Source organism: Rousettus aegyptiacus, unplaced genomic scaffold, assembly GCF_014176215.1.
Source record: "Rousettus aegyptiacus isolate mRouAeg1 unplaced genomic scaffold, mRouAeg1.p scaffold_m13_p_7, whole genome shotgun sequence".
NCBI lineage: Eukaryota > Metazoa > Chordata > Mammalia > Chiroptera > Pteropodidae > Rousettus > Rousettus aegyptiacus.
This window is the reverse complement of record NW_023416310.1, coordinates 52,678,896-52,697,378: the sequence shown is the minus strand read 5'-3', so window position 1 is coordinate 52,697,378 and position 18,483 is coordinate 52,678,896. Positions and strand designations below refer to the sequence as shown.

At 38.4% G+C, this 18,483-nt stretch overlaps 1 protein-coding gene across 6 annotated transcripts in view; it reads right to left on the bottom strand.

The window, feature by feature from the left end:
- CTNNA2 (catenin alpha 2) overlaps nucleotides 1-18,483 on the bottom strand; it is a 967,153-nt gene that overhangs the window by 394,891 nt on the left and 553,779 nt on the right. The gene's annotated exons all lie outside the window — the stretch shown is intronic.

Below are 18,483 nucleotides of genomic sequence, written 5' to 3'. Positions count from 1 at the left end.
CATTCTAAATCCCAGTGTGTGACCATTTCTCCCCAATAAAGCTATGCACAAAGTCAAAGATTCCTTGGGGTCCATACAATAATGACATTTAGATCAGGGCTGGAAACACAAAACATTTCTAAGAATATACATTCTATTATGAAGAATCCATATCTTCATCTGTAATGACATGGCTGGAGATCGTTACTTCCTTAAATCTCTACATTCTGCAATGCTGTGAGCACAAAAATAATAAATTTTAGCATTATTAAGAATAGTATGCTGATAATTATGGAAGAAGGCAATTGTGAGTCATATTATTATGGGAACTGTGAAAAGGAAACACTTAAAATGAATTACCATGACCAGAAAGGTGAACAAAATATACTTCATTGTAATGTGAAAAGCTGTATCTGAAGCCACTTGATGATCTCTAAAGTACTTTATAAATGTTTTAAATGCATTGTCTTGAATCAATTATAAAAACTCCTAGTGCCTGCTGTTATTATTCACATTCAAGACATCAGAACTTCGGATTTTTATACAAGCATTTCTCCTTTCTTAAAAGCTTATAAAAGGAGCTTTAGTGGTAAGGAAATACTGTTGACGTAAGAAATGACTTTCTCTCTGAAACAGTCAGGACCACCAGATATATGACGAGGGCCTTAAGAAAGCCAGAAGGATCTCAACAGTGAAGCTTTATTTTTCTGGGAAACTGCAAGAGTGACAGTGAGTTAACACAAAAAATTGAAAATCATAAGCATCCAGTATCCGCCACAGGGCTATATTTTGTTATCCATGTGTGATCATTTGCTGATTAATACTAATTTCTGCTAAGAAGAAAATTATGTTCCAGTTTTTGGAGAAACTTTTCCCCCATGAATTATCTGACTTCCTCACCTTTTGAAATAAAGCTCCTTAAACCTAAATAAACTTTTATCTGCTGACTCTGGCACATTACTATTAATGCCAATTATTGTGCTCTTTTGCGAGCAGGGGCCCGAGTGGGAGTTAGCAAGATGGATAAATATCTACTGCTATTTTTATTCCATTAGTCTACTGGGTTTCACAGTTTATTAACTTGTTTTATAGTTTTACTTTGATTTCTTTTTCGTTATTTGGGTATTAGAGATCACTTTCCCCTGGGGCAAGGACATGTTCCTTCAGAGAACTCTTACCCCTTTAGGTTTGGTTATTTCTAATCTGACAGTCTAAGATGTAAGAAAGATAAGAATATTAGAATTGGGTGAGATAAGCTATAAGGAGGGAGAAATGAAAAACTCTAAAAAAAACAAACAATATAATCAGCTCTGGATTTGTAGGCAGATATTTTCTCTTTCTTTTTCTTCCTTCCTTCCTTCCTTCCTTCCTTCCTTCCTTCCTTCCTTCCTTCCTTCCTTTTCTTTCTTTCTTTCCTTTCTTTTTCCTTCCTTCCTTCCTTTCTTCCCTCCCTCCCTCCCTCTCCTTCCTTCCTTTCCTTTACCTTCCTTCCTAATCCTATTCGCTATTCCTCTATCCTTCATTACTTTTCTTTCTTTCTTTCCTTTCTTTTTCCTTCCTTCCTTCCTTCTCTTTCTCTTTCTCTCTCGCTCTCCCTCTCCCCCTCCCCCTCCTCCTCCCCCTCCCTTCTTCTTCCTTCCTCTTCCTCCCTCTTTCTCTCTCTCCCCACCCCCCTCTTTTTCCTTCCTTCCTCCCTCCCTCCCTCCCTCCCTCCCTCCTTCCCTCCCTCCCTTCCTTCCTTCCTTCCTTCCTTCCTTCCTTCCTTCCTTCCTTCCTTTTCTTTCTTTCTGTCCTTCCTTCCTTCCTTCCTTCCTTCCTTCCTTCCTTCCTTCCTTCCTTCCCTCCCTCCCTCTCCTTCCTTCCTTCCTTCCTTCCCTTCCCCTTCCCTTCCTTCCTTCTTCCCTTCCTTCCTTCCCTCCCTCCCTCTCCTTCCTTCCTTCCTTCCTTCCTTCCTTCCTTCCTTCCTTCCTTTTCTTTCTTTCTTTCTTTCTTTCTTTCCTTTCTTTTTCCTTCCTTCCTTCCTTCTCTTTCTCTTTCTCTCTCGCTCTCCCTCTCCCCCTCCCCCTCCTCCTCCCCCTCCCTTCCTTCCTTCCCTCCTTTCTTCTCTCACTCTCTCTCTCCCCACCCCCCTCTTTCCTTCCTTCCTTCCTCCCTTCCCTCCCTCCCTCCTCCCTCCTTCCTTCCTTCCTTCCTTCCTTCCTTCCTTCCTTCCTTCCTTCCTTCCTTCCTTCCTTCCCTCAGAAGCCAAGTTCTTTGCTCCAGAGTGTATGGCTGGGTTAATAAGTTGAGCTTTGCTTCATTTTAATTAATACACTATTTTTTATACGGACATTTTAAAGTACCACATAACATTTTCTTAATGGAAATATTACTAAGTTATCAAAGATGCAAGGGGAGTCAATGACCAGTAATTTTTAAGCTTTCTGCAAAAGGAAATAAACTATGGGCCTCAATCCATTTGTCTACCTATCGGAAGACCAATAATCTCATATGTCGTCCACTCCAGGAGACTTCCATGCCTCCTAGGTTGGAGTGCAAGCTCCTCTCCTGTGTTCCCACAGCATCTTCTAATCTGTATTGTTGCCTGTGCTGCATTTTATTATAATTGTCTGATTCACGGGTCTCTCTATTCAGACCATGAAACCAGGATCGCTGCTTCAATGTCTCAGGTTCTATATCAGGGTGTGTTCTGAGTTATGTCTGGTTGATTAATTAAACCATCAATTGATCACAGGCATGTAGAGGATCAGAGATAGAGAGAAAGAAGAGAAAGCAGGTCAAGTAGGGAAAAAGGGAGAACAAGACGAGACTCTTATAGTAGTGTGTGTATCCTGCTGATAATGAAGAATAAACATAAACAATGCTATGCAGACTATGTTAAAGTTTGTTGGGAAATAACATGAAAAAAAAAAGCAGTAGAATAATGAGAAGGGTGAAAGGGATAAGAATATTTTCTTTGCTTTGTTTGGGTAGTGAAGGGAGTAGATAATAGGGATAAATTAGGCCCATTAAAATGTAGAGAGGGCAAGAGATTAATGTTGTCTCTGAAAAGGTGGCAGGCCTGGGCTCATTCTTTAATTAGTGTTTAACAGAGAAAAGAAAATTGGGCAATTACAAAAATAACGACGACGTGGTAAAACATCTCCTGAAAAAAAAAGAAAAAAAGCTCAGGAAGAGAATGAACATACATTAACCACAAGATCTGTTCTGAATGTTGGAATATTAGAGAACTTGGCATGTTTACTGAACACTTTTCTATGATTAAAAGAAGAAATCTTGTGGATCTGGCAAAACATGCCCAGATTCTTAAATGCAAAGGCTGAATATGCCCAGGTTTGGGACAGAGAAATCTCCCTTTTTTCTCTGGCAACATAATATTTGTTATTTCCTCAGGTTATCAGGGTTCCCATACAAGAGAACACTGGGAAAGAGACAGGAAGGAAAGGCAAGGTTTGTAAATACTATCACTCACCATAATTTGGCCACACATCGGTTTATATACAACATGTATATACACATACATGCTCTTCTCATACAAAATGGAATTAGGTATGTTGATTTTTCATGGACTACAGCTATCAATGCAGTACAACATAATGATAATGGAGAAAGACACAGATTTAGGAATTAAATCACTTGGATTAGCATTGTCTTCATCCCTTTGATCCTCATAAACTTTAAGTAGTCATCATATGCCAGTTGGGAGTCTCTATTTCTCATCTGTAGTAAGGGAATCACAGAACAGGCTGTGAGAGTATTGTGAGATACTGTGCATAAAGGACCTGGCGCATTGTCTGGCACATTGTCTGGCACATGGCAGATTGCTCAATAAATATTGATTACCTATATTTCCCCCACCTTTCTCAAAGGACAAAATGGGAAAGTGGTTCTGATTAAATTTTCGAGTAGAGCATTTCTTACCCCCTCTCCCATCTCAAAAAAGAAAAAAAAAATCCTACAAAAACAGCGGTATCCCAGGGATAGCAAATTGGCTGTCACATTGCTTTAAAAATTTAATTATCTTCAAGATAGGAGTTTAGCTTACTGGATATATCCAAGGAAAGTCAGAAACACTAAGACTTAGTTGAATTAGTGACTGGGAGAGAGGTTGGTGAGCTCCTGGTGAACCTCTTACCCTCTGCTCACAGTGAGAGAGAAGGGGACCTGTTCAGATCTCACCTATACACTGGCACTACTTTGATTATGTTTTTTCTAAGGTGGTCAAAAGTCAAAGGTCCTGTCTCCTTCCATTGAGGGTCCAGTCTAGTGGGACTATAACTAACCACATTCAACCTCCTTTTTCTGTCCCAACTAGCACATTGTCCCAGGAAGGCCAGGGATAAATAAATTTCCAACTTGAGATTCCAAAGACCCAACCATGATCCCTAAGATTGGTCAGCAAGGCGGTCCAAGCTGCATCCAATTCTTCAGATGCCTTCCTGTCATTTTCTCCTTTGAAATGACCTGCCCATCCCCTCATTCTGCTCTTGCTCCCTAGGTATAGCTACTGCTGACACATTAATCTGAGAGATTGTTTATGACCACAGAATTACTAATAGTTTACTATACTCAGGAATATTTACTTTTCTCGAGATGTTTGATATAGAGATGATCTTAGAAATGGCAGTTAAACTGTCCAATTAACAAGGATGTTCCACGGCAAAGACAATCATAAAGCTCCTTAAATTCTCAGTCCTAACTCACTGAACTCAAGAATCATCTCTTCAAGTTGCTAGCCACAAGGTGAGATTAGACAGTTGATAAAATGTGACAGTGACATCTTTACTTTTCCAAATTAAAGAGTTTATCTCTGTTCCTATGAACTATGGAGTTCTAAAGGACAGGTTTACTCACTGAAGGAAGAAGAAAACTGATATTATGAGAAATAAATCAGTAAACACAATAATGAGCAATGACATCATGGGCAATAAGCCTCATGGATACTGTCAACATAAATCCTCTTCCAGGCACTTTGGGATGGGGTCATAAAATTAGCGAATTCAGCATTGACTGATGTTTCATATTTCAACTTCAGGAGAGAATATACTACTTGGTCTCATGGCATTTTACTTGCAAATTTGATTCTAATTTGATTGGTTCAGAACTCACATTGAAAATTGAAAAATGCAATGTTAAAAAAAAAAAACAGATTAAGCGACAATCTCGTATAGTGAAGAGAGGTGAACATTATGGCTGTTTAAGCATAGATTAGATTTGCCTAACAAAGACAGAGTCTATAGATATTAATGTGTTGGGTTTTATCAGAGCTCGACTTTCATTTATTTAACTAATTTGCTCTCATTAATACTAATTTCTTTCACCTCCTCCTGGATGTTATTGTCCAGAATTTAATCAATTTGAAAGCAGTCTCCTTTCTGAAGTTCTCATGTTCCTATAAATCTGAAAGAGCAAAGACCTCAAGCAAGGGTATGAGCAGAACACTGTCATGATGTAACTGGCGAGCTCACTTCCTGAGGTGCTGGAGGTGCTCTGGTATCAGGCTTGAATTTTAACAACAGTGATTCTATCACAGACTCACCACTAGCAACACCTTCATTAGCTTCTTGTTTTTACACAGCTTTAGCCATGTGCATGAATGGTAATAAGAGGGCAGAATGATTATTACTCGAAATCCCAAACTATGTAGTATAAAATATCACCCTTCTCAAAATGTTTCTTCATTGTGTGAAACCTACTAGTGTTTGAATGACTATTACCACAGTCATAAACGTTCACCAGGTGAGATGGATGGGTGAGGCCATGAGTCCATCCACATTACAGGTTGGGAACTTACTTTGTCTCAGATCTTATACCAAATAATTTTGGTAGTAGCTAGCCACAGAGCAAGAGAGGCCTGGGCTCTCTCTAACTAAGCAAAATGGGGGCACATCACCTGTCTATAAAGTGCAAGCATGTAAACTAGCTTCTGATTTGATCACTGAGGGTTCCTTTACAATAAGAATAAGAGACTACAGTGGGCCAGACTGGACGCAGAAGTGCTGATGGATACATCAAGGGTCAGACAGGTACTCAGTGATGACAACAGCAGACATCAGGTGAGAGGACAAAGTTTGGGCAGAAAATGATGAATTTTCTGAGGGGTAGCTAGCTGTGGGAGGAGCACAGGGTTTGGATTCTGAGTAGAATTCTGGCTTATCATAACGAGTTTTGCGACTTGGAAGAAATTACAGTATGTTTTGGTAGTCATTCTTACTTTTTAATATGGAAATCATGATATCTACCTTATAACTGGACTGGGAGCATTCAAGTAAAGCTTGCTAATTTCATGATACATAAGAATTGATTGCAACAAATTATTAGGAAAGGAGATAAAGTAGCAATATGTCGTGACCCAAGCATAGAATCTCTTTTTTTAATAATTGAAACATGAAGTCTACAAATTAATCTACTCTGCAGGTGAGGCAATTTGCTAAGATTTGGGTATCCAGTAGTGAACACAGTGCACTTGGGCCCTACCTTCACACATTCCAGCATCTGAGCAGCCACGAAGCAAGAAATGCACATATAAATAATTAATTACAGGTTATACTAAGTACTCTGAATAGAAATCCCAGAGAGAAAATAACAGGGTGTACCACAGAAATAATACATGCAGAGAGACCTGAAAAAATGAGTAGGTATTAACTCTAAGAGCTTAAAAGGGGGAAGTCTTTAGAGATGCGAGACAATGTATGCAAAAGATAAACCGCAAGATAATAGGCTAATGGGTGTGTGAGCTTTGAAAACAGCTAGGGATTAAGACAGAGAATGACTGAAGAAACAGAATTAGGCAGGAGCGAGATTGTGTAGAGCCTTAAACATAATGTTAAAGATCTGTTAAAGATGCTGGGAAGCCACTGATGTGGTTTTGAGCAGAGCAGCCACATGATCTAACTTATTTTTTAAGGGACCTTTCCAGAAGCTAGAGAATGTATGGGGGGTGGGGTGGGGGGGGGGAGGCAAAAAAGAAAGCAGGGAGGGGTAACTAGTTGTTCAGAGGATCAAGGTGATTTGGCCTGAGGTGGTGGCGGGTGGCTCCTGAAAAGTTCAGGAAAGAGTGATCTCTGGCTAAAGTTTCATCAGTTGGGTGAAACTTTTTCAACTGGGAACTCAAAAGTCAGGCAATAAAAAAGGAACTCAAGGTGAGAGATGGCAGGCACTGGGGCTACTAGAAAACTGGCAGCTGTGCCACAGCCAAGTTAGTGCGGGTGAGAGCGAAGCAGGGATCCATTTTCCGCTAAATCTGTTCAGTGCAAAGAAATAAAAAATAAAGACTTAGTTGTGGAGTGCAATTTTCTGTGATTGGGTATAAAGTGGGGCACAGTCTTTGAAGTTACTAGAGTGGGGCACAGATTCAGAGGAAAAAGCACTGCTTACACTCTGCAAACTGCCTGCAATGATGGCGTGGAGTTCACTTAATAGCCTATAACTGGGATAGAATTAGTCTCAGCCACCAGGAAGAACCGAAGCCGCAGGTAGAAGCTATGAGACCCAACTTGAGGAAGAGAGAGGACACAGCTAACCCAAGGCAGACACAGGGATATTAGTATTGTTTATTAATTTCAACTGGCTCTGTTTTTAACTCTCCCAGTTAGGAAAATTTATAATTACACAAATTTTACAAAATGGATGCAAGGTTGACTATAAAACAGATGTACACGAAGATATATTTTCAGTACCCTGCCTCACACAAAAATAGCATATTTATTAATATTCAATATAATGGTGTTTTTTCATTCTTTGTTTTTGAATGATGTAAATTCTCAAGACTATAGAGAATTCTGGGTTTTAAAAGGTCTGGCCCTTGTCTTCCACACAGTTTTGAGGTGGTTTTGCTACCTGTGGTTCCCAACATGCTACTTCTAAGTGACCAACAAAATAATCAGCAATACCTTTCACATCATTCCACTAATATTGGAGGGAGAGAAAAAGTTTTCCTTCTTTGTATTCAAAAGCGATTAACTTTTTTCTTATCTGTTTTGCTTTTCTTTTTAATTTTCTAAATCATGCTGTGATTCTAAGAAGAGATGTTCTGTTTTTCCACTATGGGCTTGGATGGGCCATTACACTTGATTTTCTCTAGAAGTCATTAATGGCCAATCAGAAGGATTAAGATTGTACACTTTGATTTAAATTGTCAGCATAAATAGAATAAACAGATTCTATCCTTGCTCAAAAAAAAAAAAAAAAAAAACCACTTTAAGTCTACCTTTCAAATTTGTTAGATCAATATCCACAAACCAAAATATCATATGAATATTACCTTATGCCGTTAGATTTTTTTTTCTCCCTAAGGCAAGAAAGTCAAATTTACAACGTTTAACATTTCTCCTAAGAAATTCTAAGTGGCACACTTTTCTTCAAATAGGCAACAGATTTGTTTCTCTGTAAATATGTTTATGGTCCTATTGTAGTAGAGAAAAGATGCAGACACACCAAATCCAATACACAGACTATAAAACCAGAGAACATTCGTACATTAGAAGCCATTGTCAAGAAGAGTTGACTATTCTATTACATAACCGAATTCAACAAACATTTACTAACAGTCTGCAGGTAAAGTCCCCAAGTTGTCTCAAAGAATGCTGACTGATAAAGCCTCTGTTCTCAAGAAACTTAAAATATAAAAAGCAAGATAAAATACAGGTTTTCTTCATTAAAACCATTTTAGGTACCAGAAACGAGAAACAGATTTGAACTTACATTTTCTTTTCAATATAGCTCACTCTTCAAAGCAGAACTCTGAAGTTAAATAAGATATATTTATATGCACAGACAGGCACACCCCCCCAACACACACACATCTACATATACGCAAGCGTATATATGTATATATATTTGGATGCATCGTTTACAAGTATATTTTATTAATCTACATAATTAGTAATAAAAACAATATATATAAGTGCATGTCTTTCCTTCCAATAAACAATAGTATAAATAGAACCTCAACTCAAGAATTTTCTAATTTTTGTAATCTCCTGCAGATATTTGCCTGGCTTGGGTTTTAGGCTATACTATAAACATATGCAGACATACAGGGACACGCCTACCCAACGGCCTACCACCTCCATCACCGCCACCACCATGACCTGCCTACCTTAGTTGGAGAAAGAAATCTGTCACATAATATAAAATACGATTTTTAAATTAAATTATCCTGTTTGTGTCCAATTAAAAATACTTTAAAGCATTGCTTAACTTAGTATTTTGCTAGAACAACAAAATCTCAAATTAATTTCTCTCTCTACAAAAATAATGATACTCCATGTTGGCCGTCTATGGTAGCAATACTCCATAGGCAGAAAGATGGAAAGCCTAGTAATCTGAAGCACCAGCGTGCACACGGAGTATCTGTTGATGTATGCCACCTTTAATAATTTCATATGTTGACTTATACTTTCCACATGAGTACTCTTGTCTTAACAGCAGTAAATACAGCTACAAAGCAGAGGGATGGCAACTGGCTGAGGGCACTAATTATAGTGCCTTGACTTGAATTAAAATTACTAAACAGCAAATGAGATTAGCAGCCTAAAGATAACCTTAATTTAAATGCAAGGCTGCATTTATCTCATCTACAATGTAATTTTCCAGAGGTGTAGAAAAAAATACAATTTTAATGGAAATCTATTGTTTTAAAATATAATTAAAGTCCCTAGTCCCTCCCTCTGCCCTCCTCCTTGATTTTGTTCTACAGGCAAGATGTGCAGACTGGTTTAGAGGTCAGAATGAAAACATTCAGATCATGTCCTAATGGCCAGACATTACTTTGAGTACCATCTTCATTTTTAATGATTAAGAGCTGGCTATGGGACAAGTAAATGCCAAAGGAATGTGAGGTGGTGAGGAAAAAGGGAAAATGACCTTTTCTGATCCTGGAGCTACAAGAAATCTTACAAATGATAAGAATCCAACTCCACTATATGATTAATAAGGAAGCCAAAAGCCCAGAAAATTCAAGTGATTTTTTTCCAAGAACACGGAATAAGAAGGCAGCACTATCCAGCAGGGATAATTCTGACCTGGGGTTTGAAGCCAGAAAGTTTGAATGTTATCTCTTTTATTTACTAGGATGTGACAGGCCACTTAGTTCTTGGGGGCTCAATTTTTCCATTTGTAAAATGGAGATGGAAAAAATTTCGACCTCAAAGGTCAGTAAGACTACATGTGTGCCTGATTTATACAAGTACTCAACAAAGATGCTTTCTTGGTCAGGTACCTCCCAAGATCAGAACCTAAATGTCCAGGATCCCAGACCAAATTTGCTACGTTCCCCTTCATCAACGCTGAGATTATAATGTGATATATATATATGAGTGGAAGGGCATTAGCAAATAAGAAATACTTATGAATTAATATTTCTTATTGGTTTACACAACATAATGATTAGACATTTGCATAGCTTAGTAATTGATCACCCCGATAAATCTAGTACCCAATGAGATCATACATAGCTATTACATTATTGAATATATTCCTTATGCTATACTTTACACTACCATGACTATTTCACAACTACCAATTTGTATTCTTAATCCCTTCCCCTTTTCACTCACCACCCTAACCCCACCTCCCATCTGGCAACCATCAAAATGTTCTCTGTATAAACGAGTTTGTTTCTGTTTTGTTTGTTCGTATTGTTCTTTAGATTCTACATGAAAGTGAAATCATATGGCATTCATTTTTCTCTGTGTGACTTACTCCACTTAGCACAATACTCTATGTTGTCATAGATAGCAAGGTTTCATTATTTTGTATGGCTGAGTAGTATTCCATTGCAGATATGTACCATCTCTTCTTTATCCATTTGCCCATTGATAAACAGCCAGATTGCCTCTATATCTTGGCTATTGTACACAGTGCTGCAATGAACACATGGGCTCACATGTCTCTTCAAAGCAGTATTTTAGGTTTCTTCGGATAAATACCTGAAGTGGGATTACTGGGTCCTTATTTGTCTCTTGTTATAGCCTTTGTTTCAAAGTCTATTTTGTCTGGCATAAGTATTGCTACCCCAGCTTTTTTATGTTTCCATTTTCATGAAATATTTTTTTTACCCCTTTACTTTCGGTCTGTGTGTGTCTTTGGTCTAAGTCTCTCATAGGCAGCACAAGTAAGGGTCATGTTTTCTTATCCATTCAGCCATCCCATCTTTTGATCAAAGCATTTAATCCATTTACATTTAAAGTAACTATTGTTAGATATGTAGCTATTGCTATTGTATTATTCATATTTTTGATACATTATTCTTCTTAAAGAGGTCCTGCTAACATTTCTTGTAACACTGGTTTGATGTTGATGAGCTCCTTTAGCTTTTTCTTGTCTATGAGCCTCCAAAGTTTCTATTGAGAAATCAGCTGGCAGTCATATAGGAGCTCCTTTTAAGTAACTAAGTGCTTTTTTCTTGTTGCTTTTAAGATTCTCTCTTTGTCTTTAACCTTTGCCATTTTAAGTATGATGTGGCTCGCTGTGGGCATCTTGGATTTATCTTGTTTGGGACTCTCTGGGCTTGTTGGGCTTGTATGTCTATTTCCTTTGCCAGGTTAGGAAAGTTTTCCATCATTATTTCTTCAAATAGGTTTTCAATTTCAATTTTATTTCTGACTGGTTCTTTATCATGTTTTCTACCTCCATTTTTATCTTTTATATCCCTTTGTTAAAGTTCTGAGTTCATCCACTCTGCCCCTAAATTCATTGAGAATCCTTACAACCAGTGTTTTGAACTCTGGATCTGGTAGGTTGCTTGTCTCCATGTTTAATTCTTTTTTTTCTGGAGTTTTGTTCTGTTCTTTCATTTGGGGCACATTTTTTGTCTCCCCATTCTGGCTGCTTTCCTGTGTTTGTTTCTATGTAGTAGGTAGGGCATCTAAGTCTTCCAGTCTTAGTAGAGTGGCCTTATATAGTAGATGTCTTGTAGTGCCCTGTGGAACAGTTTTCCCTGGTCACCTGAGCTGGGTTCTACAGATGTGTTCCTTGTATGGGTTATGTTTGCCCTCCTGTGGTAGTTGAGCCTTGGCTGCTGTTTCCACATCAGTGGGAGGGACTGACCCTTGGACTGACTGGTTGTGAGGACTGGCTGTGACTACAGTGGAGGAGCTATTGTGCTGGGGCTGACCCAACAGAGCAGAATTCACTTTAGCAGGGTTCTAGTGTCTTCCCACTCTGCCCTTTGAGTGTGTTGTCCTCAGATGAGCCCCAGGTGGTGTTCTGGCTCGGTCAGAAGCAAGCTACTGACCATGCTGGCCCAGTGCCTCCTAGAAAGGGCCCCGCCATAGGTCAAGTTCAGCTTCAGCATGTCCCCTTCCCTGGGGCACCTGGCATGAGCCACAAAACAGTACAGAGATGGTCATCATCCACTCTGGACTTAGAGGTGGCTTGAGAGGCCAAGTGATGAACCAAGGATGGCCCCCATTAGAGCAGAGATTAGGGCTGCTCAGTAAAAGGTACAAAGGCATGTGGATGCCAGATGCTGCTTGTTCAGGTTTTGTGAACCTTTGAGATATTTTATGAAAGAGCAGCATGAACCAAGATAGGCCCTTTGTATGAAAAAGTCTGAAAGTAGCTTGACTGTGCTTGCAAGGTGGGTGGGAAGGGATCTCAGGGAATCATCAAAGCAGGGCAACCTGTGTTAGCCAGGTTAATGGAGACTCAGATATGGTGGTTGCCTGTGTCTGTATGCCGGGAAGGGGTAGAGCTCAACAAAGAAATAAGAGTATGCCAGCACTTCTGTCTGGGAGAAAGCTGCCTCTCCTGCTCGTGCACTGAAGCCAGAAAATTTAGTTCCTCTTCGTGTGTCTCTGGCGCCTTTCAAGTTGCTGCTCCAGCATTGGAGATCAGAGATGTTGAACCCAACAGTGAGTAAGTCTGTGTGCTGGCTCTTTAAGAGAAATACCTGGGATTCTAGCTGCCCACTGTCTCACTCACCCCATCCCTGCAGGTTTTCACAGCCAGAAGTTGAAGAGACTTCTCTTCCCAGCCCTGGAACCCTAGGCTAGGGAGCCTCTTGGTGTAGGGATAGAATCCATCATTCTTCTGGGAGACCTCTTCAGCTGAGAGATCCCTCCCAATTTTTATCCACCACATGCAGGTGTGGAACAAGCCCGTTCCACATCTCTATCCCTCCTACTAGTCTCGATATGGCTTCTCTATGTCCTTAGTTATAGGACTTCTGTTCAGCTAGACTTCAGGGGAGTCTCAATGATGATTATTCTGTAGTTTAGTTTTAATTTTGATGTGGTTATGAGAGGAGACAAGCACAGTGTTTACCTATTTTGCTATCTTAACTAGAAATGCAAACACTAATTTCACAATGAAATTCAATGATTTATACTACTCTATACACTTTACAACACACACACACACACACACACATCACTGCACACGTATTCCTTCCCCTACACACACATTCATAATAGTTTAATCATTCCCATCATGGTAGGGCTGAATACATGCATGAATAAACTCCCAAGGGTACCTGACATTTGTATTTCTGAGAGTCGCAAATAAGAGTGGATTCTCAGAGAAGTTCCATACGTGAGCCAATTTAAAAAAAAATTACCACTCTTCTCATTAATGAAATAGATGAGAATTAAATAACAAAAGAGAAGACAGGAAGACAAGAAGGAAAAAAAAATAGGAAGACATTAAATCATGATGATTATTTGGCAATAGATTCCCTTTACAGACAAAAATAAGGTGGCCCTGATTAAGGCTTGTGTAAGACAAAAAACAATCTTGAATTAGAAGGAAGGAGTTCTAGTTTTTAACTTCAGTCTTGCCAGCATTTAGTTGTATGATCTGCTGTAGATTTAAAATTCCCGATACTTATCTGTAATATGAGCAAATTTCCTCATGTGTGTGAAAATGTGACAAATCAGATTATCTTCAAGGTAGCTTTTGAAATTCTATGATTCCATGAATATTCACAATTGCAGGCAACAGAAATAAATTCCTTCTGAAGATAAGAAATCCCATAAATTTCTAACCAGGTAGAATTATGGCAGAGCCTTTCACTGGGTCCTAATGCTCTGAATAGTTCTACTTTCTAGAAGGGGTTTTGACTAGCCTATTAATCATGTTTTCCTTGTGCCTCAACTTTATGTGTCACCATGGAAAAGTAAAAGATGTCTATGTTTGGTTACATCCAAATACACTCTAAATTCTGAGTTGTTCTCAATATAACAAACTAAGTATTGCTTGTAGTTGAAATACACTAATTGGAGTGTCATCTAGTCATTCTATTGTACATTGGAATGGTGAAATATATAGATAATAATTCCATCTCCCCCAAAAGATGTATTAGTAAAGCATTTTTATTTCTAAAAGACTATTTTTGTTATGCTTCACATTTCCAAATTTCTTCAAATAGTTGCCCCAGTTTCAACTCTAGGATGAATCAGAAGAATATGCTTGAAGTTGAGAATATATTAGTATTACTTGTTTTCCTATTTGAAACTAATGAGGAGTAAAGAAAAAGGAGGAGGGTTGAAGAAGGGCAATTGAATTGGAAAGTGTTCGACTCACTTCCTTGTCCAAATTGAACTCAGTCCTTTCATAGGACTTGCAGGGACAAGATCTCACCTGTTCTTAACACCATTTCTGGCACGCATTAAGTACTGAATAAATGCTTGTTAGGGGAGTGAGAACTACTAAATTAGCCAATAAGGCAGAGAGGATCTAATTGATCCAGGATTTATAGGAAGATTGATAAGAAATGCCAGTAAAATCTCATCAAGGTTTATATTTTTCTATACTAGTTACATTTCTATGTTTCTCTTTTATGGCTTTGTCTACTCTTTAATGATACTGACAATCTGCATATGTCCTCAGATAATAAAAGCACGATAATGCTTATCTCCTGGCTTAGTGCTCTAAGAAAACACCAATCTAACATTTTGAACAGTGTAAACTATGACTATGAAAAAAAAAAAAAAAAAAACACGAAACATTTCACTAGAGGAAGTATTGAGGCCACTGTGCATAAGAGCCCAGCAGTCAATATACCGAAACAATTGTAGCCTATGTTAAATGGGTTGGAACAACATGCATTCAGGTCAGGGGAATCAGCCACCTCCTCTGTCCCCTCCCTGGTTAGCTCATACCCAAAATAACAATCAGTGACAACAACCAAACAACCAGCTTTCTGAGAGGCACATCACTGCTGTAAAAGGAATTCCTATAATTTAGAAATTAAGGCACCATAGAAGACAGTGTTCTAGAGGAACAGACTTTACAAAACACTCTAATATGATGCTTCCTTTCAGACTGTATTGAGGCCAGAATCTATAGTAGCCCAGATATTATATTCTGTCACTGATGTCACCATTAAATTAAGGGGCTACATGGAAACTGAATCTCTATGGACAGATCTTAAAAGAATTAATGAGATTTTCCCCACAAATTTCCCTATCCATGGATATCATTCATGATTCCTCTGACTTCAGTGGTTTAGCTAAGTATATGCTTTGCATGTAGGTATGTTCCCATTACAACACCTTCTGATTAATTAAGCATTAATAAACAAACAAAAAACAAAAACCCTTTTAATTTAGTTTTTCATAGTATAAATACTCTCTAACTATTTAATATTACGCTTTTAACTGGAAAGTTTACCTATGAGTGAAGCTTGTTTTAATGGTCAATTGAGGCCCATATTGAGTCTTCTCTAGTTTGGTATTATGTGGCAGAACTATACCACATGGGCCCAAGCATGGGAGTCTGTAGCTTTAGGTTTGCATGATCTTTGCTAATTTATTTCCCTTCCTGAGTCACAATTTTCTCCTCTATGAAAGAGAGAGGCACGGATGATTCGCTGCTGAAAGTCTTAGAACTCTAACATGCTACTGTCCTGGGGAGCACAAGTCTTGATGATTGCTGCCAAAATCTATGGGGCGGGGAGTGGAAGGTTAGAATACATGATTATAAACATTAGGAAGAAATCAAAGGTTTAGCTCAGACTTTTCTTGTGGCTAGCTCAGCTAGAGTACGGAAGTAGAGTAGAGGTTCACAGGCACCTGCTTCCAATTAATCAGAACAGAGAAACAGCACTCAGTGTTGGTAGAAAGGAAAAGCAACCAGCATAGGATACATTAGGTCAGAAAGTTTTTATAGTTAGAGCCTGTGATAGGCAGAATAGCCGCCTCCCCTTCCCCAAATGGCCATATTCTAATCCCTGGAACTTGTAAATATGTCACATTGCATGGCCAAAACAACAACAGCAACAACAACAACAACGACAACAACAACAACACTCTTATAGATGTGAATTTGAGATTGGTGCAGTACCTGGATTAATCTAAATTGCACAGTCCTTAAAAGCAAAGAAACTTTCCCAGCTACAAAAAACAAAACAAAACAAAACAAAACAACAACAACAACAACAAAAAACAGGAGAGATGGAAATGTGAGAAGGACCGGGCCCATTGTTGTTGGCTTTGAAGGGGGAGAATGGGGCCATGAGCCAAGGAATGTGGGCAGTCTCATGAAGTGGGACAACACAATCTAATGGATTCTCCCCTAGAGACTCCGGAAGGGATGAAGCTCTGTTAACACCTAGATTTAGCTCAGTAAGACCTGCTTTGGACTTCTGACCTCCAAAAATGTAAGATAATAAATCTGTGTTGTTTTAAGTCACTAAATTTGTGGTAATTGGTTATAGCAACAATAAGAAACTAATATAGTACCACTGGCTGAAAGTGTCAAGGGACACTCAAGTCCAGGCTTAGAACACTGTTGAGCAGTTAGCAGACATGCTTTTTTTTACTCAGAAAATTTCTTATTTTGTGATTTTGCTCCCTGCAAGGTTCTTCACATCAATATATTCTGATTAACAAAATTCTGACTCAGGAAAGGTCCTAAAACATTCCCACTAGACTATAAGCATATAAGTAACTGATGAAAGCTTTAAATATGCAATTTGCATTTTGTAATGGAACAAAGCCTTGGAACAAGAGATTAACTTCCAAAATTTGGTCTTCACAGAGCAGCCAGTGAAAGAACAGAGAGGGCGCAGGAGCTCTTCTCAGGAATCTGAAAGTATTTTACATAGGCAGGTACAAACTCTCTGTCCTTAAGGCTGCATCTGGACATCTTGTAAACCTGTTGTTTTATCTTGACGGCATATTCTGTCTAATCTAGTGGTCTTAGTCATATACAATATAGAGTCAGTGCAAAGGTAGGAAAGAAAAAAATGTACATTGGTAGTGGGCAGGGGTGATAAAAGGAATAAAAATAAAAAGGAAGAAAAATGGGGATTTTTAGTGTTTAAAAGTCTCAAAGATGTAAGCATTCAAGGTTTTAAAAATTAAGAGGCATCTGTGATAACTCTAAGCATCATTTTCTCTATCATTCCCTACCATCTGCCTCTTTCTCTCTGTTCTTCAACTGTGGTTGCTTTCTTTTCTCTCTGCTTGTCTGATTTACACCCTGCCCTTTGCCTTGAAAAGTTCATCAGTAGCCAGAGATCTTATTCCATTACTGCACACAGATCCTTGGATTGGACAGCATAACAAAAATACAAAAATGTTTCCTATAAGACAAAAGGGAAAGACACTATTTAGAAAAGTCTTTCATTTCTACATGAAGTACAGATGAGCAGCATACATAATTGATTTATAAACCAAACCAGAAGTCTGTGACAGTACTTTGTTATATGGTGTGAATAAAACTTAACAAATTACTATTTAGTCGACTATCTTCTACTGTGTACTATTTTTCATAGCTGTATCTTTCTTCACCTCCCTCCTCCTACATTATAAATTAGCACCATTTCCTGGCACTTTTCAGACACAACAGATGTAATGTTATCAACATTCTGATAATGCTGAAGTCACCACAAGCTCTAGGCATACTGTTTGCTGCCAGAGATCTGATGTTTTTATAAGTTTCTCTCTTTCTCTAATGTATTGGACCATATGCAATATATATATGTGTGTGTGTGTGTATGTGTATATATATATATATATATATATACACATACACACACACACACACATATATAGTAGAAATATGCAAACTACAATATCAATTGCCGAATGTACCATGAACCAAAATGAGCAAGTGGAAACATCTGTTCACCTTCTAAAGTCATTAATGAAGAAATTAAGAATTTTCAAAAGCATTTGGAGCAGCCACCATCATTCACTACTGATTTTAATACCTTATCCAGTTAAGTTCTAGATGCATCAACCACCCATGGATTAGTACTAAAGCAATATTCCACCAAGAACCACCCTTTTCTGGATTTTTGGTGACCTGTTTTGTAAGACTCATGCTGAGTTTCATTTTGCAGAAAAAAAAAAAAAAAGGCTAATAAAATCGCAGGAGTCATGAGGAGGGAAGAAGCAAAGATTTATAGGACAAAACACCCTCCCACACACATACAAAAATGATTTACCCTAATTCAAAAGTATTACAAAGAAGTAGGCCCAGCATCAAAAAATATGAATTGTTTAAATAACCCCTCCCATACCCTCAAGGACATACAAAATATTTTTCACAAAC